Here is a 5,527-nt window from a genome sequence, read left to right as displayed (position 1 = left end):
GATTGTGCGAGTTCTTGCCGGTCCTGAACCGGCACATCCTAGACACAGGTTGACTCCCTCTGTGGGAAGAATGCGAGCATGGCTGTTGGCATGAAAACGGAAACCTTAATTTGGTTCCGACAAAGATGTGGACATCTGTGGGTTTTCATCACTGGGTTTTGCTTAATGGATATAAAATGAACGATAATTTGGTAAATGGGCTCATTTTCCGCTGGGCATGAATGTTGCAATAGCAGCTTCTATTTTTGCTTTCCCCGGAAAATAAAGGAAAGCTAACATGGAAGATGAAAGTTGAGTTATTGTTCAGGATCTAGGTTGTGCTTGAGCTATTTTTCCCTCACCCCACATCTCCGAGGCCCTGGAGAATTTGCATGCAAACGGGCTTGACCTCCCTGTGTGATTTCTCAGTTGGAAATAGGACTATTACAGATATACAGGTAAAGCTCAGCCTGGTCTCTACAGAGCCATTGAGCTTGCTATTTTATCGGAGCTCTCTTTTCCCTCTGTGGGCACACTTACTGCTTTCTCATTTTAACAAGGGACATGAAAAAAGAAAGCACCAGAAAGTCTTGGCCACCTTTGATGTTTGCTCCAAAAGAGTTTTATTTTCTGTCTTTCTCTCCCCTTGCAATAAAGCAGAAAGAAATCAAGTTAAACAAGATGCAGAAAAGAGAGTCCCAAGCGGTCTTTAATCAGAAGAGGTGCTGATTAAAGACACAGTATGGAACCTGCTATTCCCCCTCCCTCTCTCCCAACCCACATCTCACTTGGTGTAACTGTGCAAACCTTAACGATAAGAACGCCTCACCATGAAATCGTAGCCGTGACAAAAACTGTACAGTAATCGGGAAACCGCTCACACGTTTGGACATGCTGTTGGCACCACTGCCCAGCACTGCAAACAAGCAATTGGAGGTTGTTGCTTCATTAATTTTCAAAATGTGTTCTTCATTAACAGGAAGAAACATAGAATAGTAGAGTTGGAAGGGACCTATAAGGCCATCAAGTCCAACCCCCTGCTTAATGCAGGAATCCAAATCAAAGCATTCCCGACAGGTGGCTGTCCAGCTGCCTCTTGAAGGCCTCCAGTGTCAGAGAGCCCACTACCTCTCTAGGGAATTGGTTCCATTGTCGTATGGCTCTAACAGTTAGGAAGTTTTTCCTGATGTCCAGTCGAAATCTGGCTTCCTGCAACTTGAGCCCATTATTCCGTGTCCTGCACTCTGGGACGATCGAGAAGCGATCCTTGCCCTTCTCTGTGTGGCCACCTTTCATGTACTTGAAGAGTGCTATCCTATCTCTCCTCAGTCTTCTCTACTCCAGGCAATATAGTAGAGTCGCTATTTCAGCAAGGACAAGCACCATACCTTGATTCTAGTTTTGAAGGCAGCTAACATTCATGGATTGGTGCAGGGGTTGCGTAATGACCTCAGGCCCATGGGATGGAGAATAAATGCCTCCAGGTCTCTCTAGCTGGTCCTTAGGATTCTGCCCAGGATAAATAGTGACCTGGGTGAGGAGTGCCTTTGCCCCCTCCCGCCATGGTCAGCTTTGCAGGGCTACCCAGATGGTTTATGGGGCCTCCAGCCCTACCTGGAGATGCTGGGGAGTGAACCCAGGACTTTTTATTTTTGTATGCAAAGCATGTGCTCAACCACTGAGCTGTGGGCGGCTATGTCTGATGGCTAGGTCCATCTGCTGTCTGCACTCACCAGCAGCAGCTCTTCAGGATCTCAGGCAGGAGCCTTTACCAGTTCCCCATGGGAATTCTGGGGGGCTTCTGATTGCAAGGCATGTGGTTTTCCACCGAGCTCTCTCAGACCAGTGGTGGCTGGTGCCCATTGGAACTGGCGGGGAGGAAGGCAGGGAGCTCAACAGGAGGTGGAGCCAGAGGCAATGAGAGGCGGAGCCAACTCATTCTAGTTTTATCCCCCCATCCTCCTCCCTGCTGAGTTCTACAGGGGCAAAACTGGGACTAGGAAGGAGAAGGAAGTGGATAGGCAGTTCTGCTCTTTAGACTGGTGGTAAGTGGGAAGGCTACAGCCATACTACCCTGAGCACGCCCGATTTTGTCTGATCTCAGAAGCTAAGCAGGGCCAGGCCTGGTTAGTACTTGGATGGGAGACCGCCTGGGAATACCGGGTGCCGTAGGCTTAGAGGAAGGCAATGGTGAACCACCTCTGAATACCTCTTACCATGAAAACTCTATGAATATACCAAAAACAGATGCATAGGGTAGCCATCAGTCGTAATCGACTTGAAGGCATATAACAATGCCCTGGGCTCCTGCTGGGAGGAAGGACGGGATATAAATCAAATAAATAAATAAATAAATAAATAAATAAAAGTGGGAAGGCAGGCAGACAGACAGGCAGGGGCTGGCTGAGGTTAATGGGGCAGTGGCCACTTGCCCTAATGGACTAGCCTCCCCTGCCTCAGACCTCTTGGGGAACTCACTGCCCTGCCAGTTGCATAGGTATGCCTGCTCCTCCTTTGCACAGAATTTAACAAAAATACTTTGTCTTCTACTCTTCATGTCCAACATATAATTTTTTTACTATTCCGACTGAAACATCAAAGGTTTTATTTGTAACTGTAATTTGTAGCTCCCCTGAAGCCTTTGTCAACTATATATATATTTTAATCAGGATATTCCATAAAAACTGATGGCCTTTGGACTTGCTTGCTTCCTGAAGTCACTGCGGTTCACAAAAGTGTGATAGGAGACATTGCCACACATGTTGAAAGATAAAAAGACCAAGGTGCGTTTTCCTTCCAATAATGAATGGTAGCTAAAGATGCTTGCATTGTGCTGCATGCTGCTTCGTGATTTCTGAAATGAAATGCAGCATCAAAATATTTGTAAAGAAATAGATTACATTTGACATAACTTTAGGTCTTCTTCATTCAAGCTCTTCAAAAATATCCCTTTGTGAAGGTTTTGTGATTTGTACATTTGTTTAGATGGGACCATTTAAACCGTTAAAAGCCAAATATTTAGTCAATGAATAACACTGTAATCCATTGACATCCTTGGTGATGCCTTGATACCACTTGGAAGAGCATGGGTGACATTTTAAATTGTACTTGGAATCTCCTCTGAATCCTCAACTACGTAATCTGCTTTGCTGAAAAATCTAAGTAATAAAAACTGAAGAATTTCTGGGAAGTAAGGGCATGTACCTTAATGTTATCGATTTGCATAAGGGGATTTTGGAGTCAGTATTTGAATTTCTTGCTTAAGATATTGGGGTTTTCGACCAGCCCAAAGAAGAGAGAGACAGAATGTGCTGAGCTGAGATCATGTGTTGTATCTAGGGCTGTGCACGCCCCCCATCCAATCCAGCCCAAATCAGGGGCCAGCCTTAATTGTCTAATTAGATTTTAAAATCCTAACTAAACCTATGATTGGGAGGGGAGCAGGGAAGGAGATGCAATGTCCCTCCCCTCCTGACTGCACTGCACTCAGCAGGATTGAACCCTCCACTGAGTGGAGGGTTCAATCCTGCTGGGTGCTACTTTCCCAGAATGTTCCCAGTGGGGAATGTGGTGGCAAAGCAGACCGTTGCAGCCAGCACAATTGAAACCTCACCAGCTAGTGAGCAGAGGATTCAGTCCTGCTCAGTTTTGGCTGCTCACACTTGTTCTCCTGCTGGGAACAGGCACGCACAGCCAAAGTACCACACAGGGCTGTTTGAAGGCCCTCTTGCAAATAGCCCCACACTGTTCTTTTCAGAGGATGTCACCTGGCTCTCCTTCTCCCCCCCTTCTCCACACTTTCTGACAGCCCAGATTTCTCCTGGTAGGCTGACCAGGGGCGATTCAAGGCTATCTTAGCCCAGTTTGGCCAAAACCAGGATCCACCCAAATTGGCCTGATTTCCTTCAGGATTTGGGCTTTGGTTGAATCCAGCGCACAGACTAGGGTTGCCAGGTTCATGGCCTGAGACTGATCCTGTATCTTTGGGAGAAGAGAAAGTCAGCCAAGTGCAGGTGTTCTCGCAACCCTGAATGGGAAAAAAGCACAAGGTGGAATTCTCCCTTCCCCCTGCACAACTTTTAAAGGTACAGAAGACCTCTTGGTTGCCAGGCCCGGCCTCCAAGAGGTCTTCTGTATCTTTAAAAGAGGGGTAAACTCTGTCGGAGAGGAAATATGAAAGGTCCATAACCCACTTGTACACACAGAAGCCAACACTGGACCAGGGCTTGATGAAGGTGTGAACCACTCGTGTTAAAATAAAATGATGGTGAGGGACTGTATAGTAGTGAGGACTGTGCTGGGCTTGGTTCTGATGTCATCCCACCAGAACTTTATTTATTTATTACATTTATATCCCACCTTTCCTCCAAGAAGCTCAAGGTGGTGTTCAAACATGGTCCCCCCCCAATTTTATCCTCACAACAACCCTGTGAGATAGGTTAGGCTGAGAGACAGTGACTGGCCCAAGGCCACCCCGTGAGCTTCATGGATTTGAACCCTGGTCTCCCAGGCTTTGGTCCAAAACTCACTACACCACACTGGCTCCACACATGATGTTGGCATTCTAGAAACTGAGGTGGGCAAGACATTGGACAGAAGCCGGGCACCCAAGCCTTTGTCAAAGGGGTGTAGTTGAGTGGCAGAGCACCTGCCATGCACGTAGAAGGTCCAATCCCCAATGGCATCCCCAGGTAGGGCTAGGAGAGACTCCTGCTCGAAGCCATGGAGAGATGTTGCTAGCCGGTGCAGATAATCCTGAGCTAGATGGACCACTGGGCCTGACTCGGTGTACATGGTTTTCCTACGTTCCTACGAGCTGCTATATAAATGGCATGGGAACTACGCAGAGGGTGGATCAGGTAGCAAAGACCAAACGTGGAAGTCTGTGTCAGGAGGAGCAAGGAGAACCAAGTCAAGCTTTGCTTTCTGTGGATGGAGGAGGTTACCCAGTTAGATGGCCTGTTTACTAACCTGGGGATTGGGCATCGTGAAAGCTTGGACCTCTGTGGTGATGAGTCAGTGCTCCCTAAATGGATGGGGGCTCCTGGAATACTGTAGGTAGGTAGGTAGGTAGGTAGGTATTCATTCATTCATTCATTCATTCATTCATTCATTCATTCATTCATTCATTCATTCATTCATTCATTCATTCATTTATATCCTGCCCTTCCTCCCAGCAAGAGCTCAGGGCAGCAAACAAAAGCACTAAAAACTTTAAAGCTTTGAAGAGAGACACTGCTTACAAGTGCCTGTACGCTAATGCTAGGAGCCTCCGAACCAAGATGGGAGAACTGGAGTGCTTGAGGAGAGCATTGATATAGTGAGCACAACGGAGACCTGGTGGAATGGAGAAAACCAGTGGGATACGGTTATCCCTGGATATAAACTATATCGGAAGGACAGGGAAGGACGTATTGGTGGTGGAGTCGCTCTATACGTGAAAGAAGGCATTGAATCCAGCAAGCTCGAAACCCCAAAAGAGGCAGACTCCTCCACAGAATCGTTGTGGGTGGTGATACCATGCCCCAGGAGGGACTTAATACTGGGA

At 47.1% G+C, this 5,527-nt stretch overlaps 1 pseudogene; it reads left to right on the top strand.

Moving 5' to 3' along the window:
• The first annotated feature begins 2,035 nt into the window (after positions 1–2,035).
• Positions 2,036–2,154, top strand: LOC133364743 (5S ribosomal RNA; annotated as a pseudogene).
• Positions 2,155–5,527: the final 3,373 nt, after the last annotated feature.

Source organism: Rhineura floridana, chromosome 9, assembly GCF_030035675.1.
Source record: "Rhineura floridana isolate rRhiFlo1 chromosome 9, rRhiFlo1.hap2, whole genome shotgun sequence".
Taxonomy (NCBI): Eukaryota; Metazoa; Chordata; class Lepidosauria; order Squamata; family Rhineuridae; genus Rhineura; species Rhineura floridana.
This window is presented reverse-complemented; position numbering and strand designations above follow the sequence as displayed.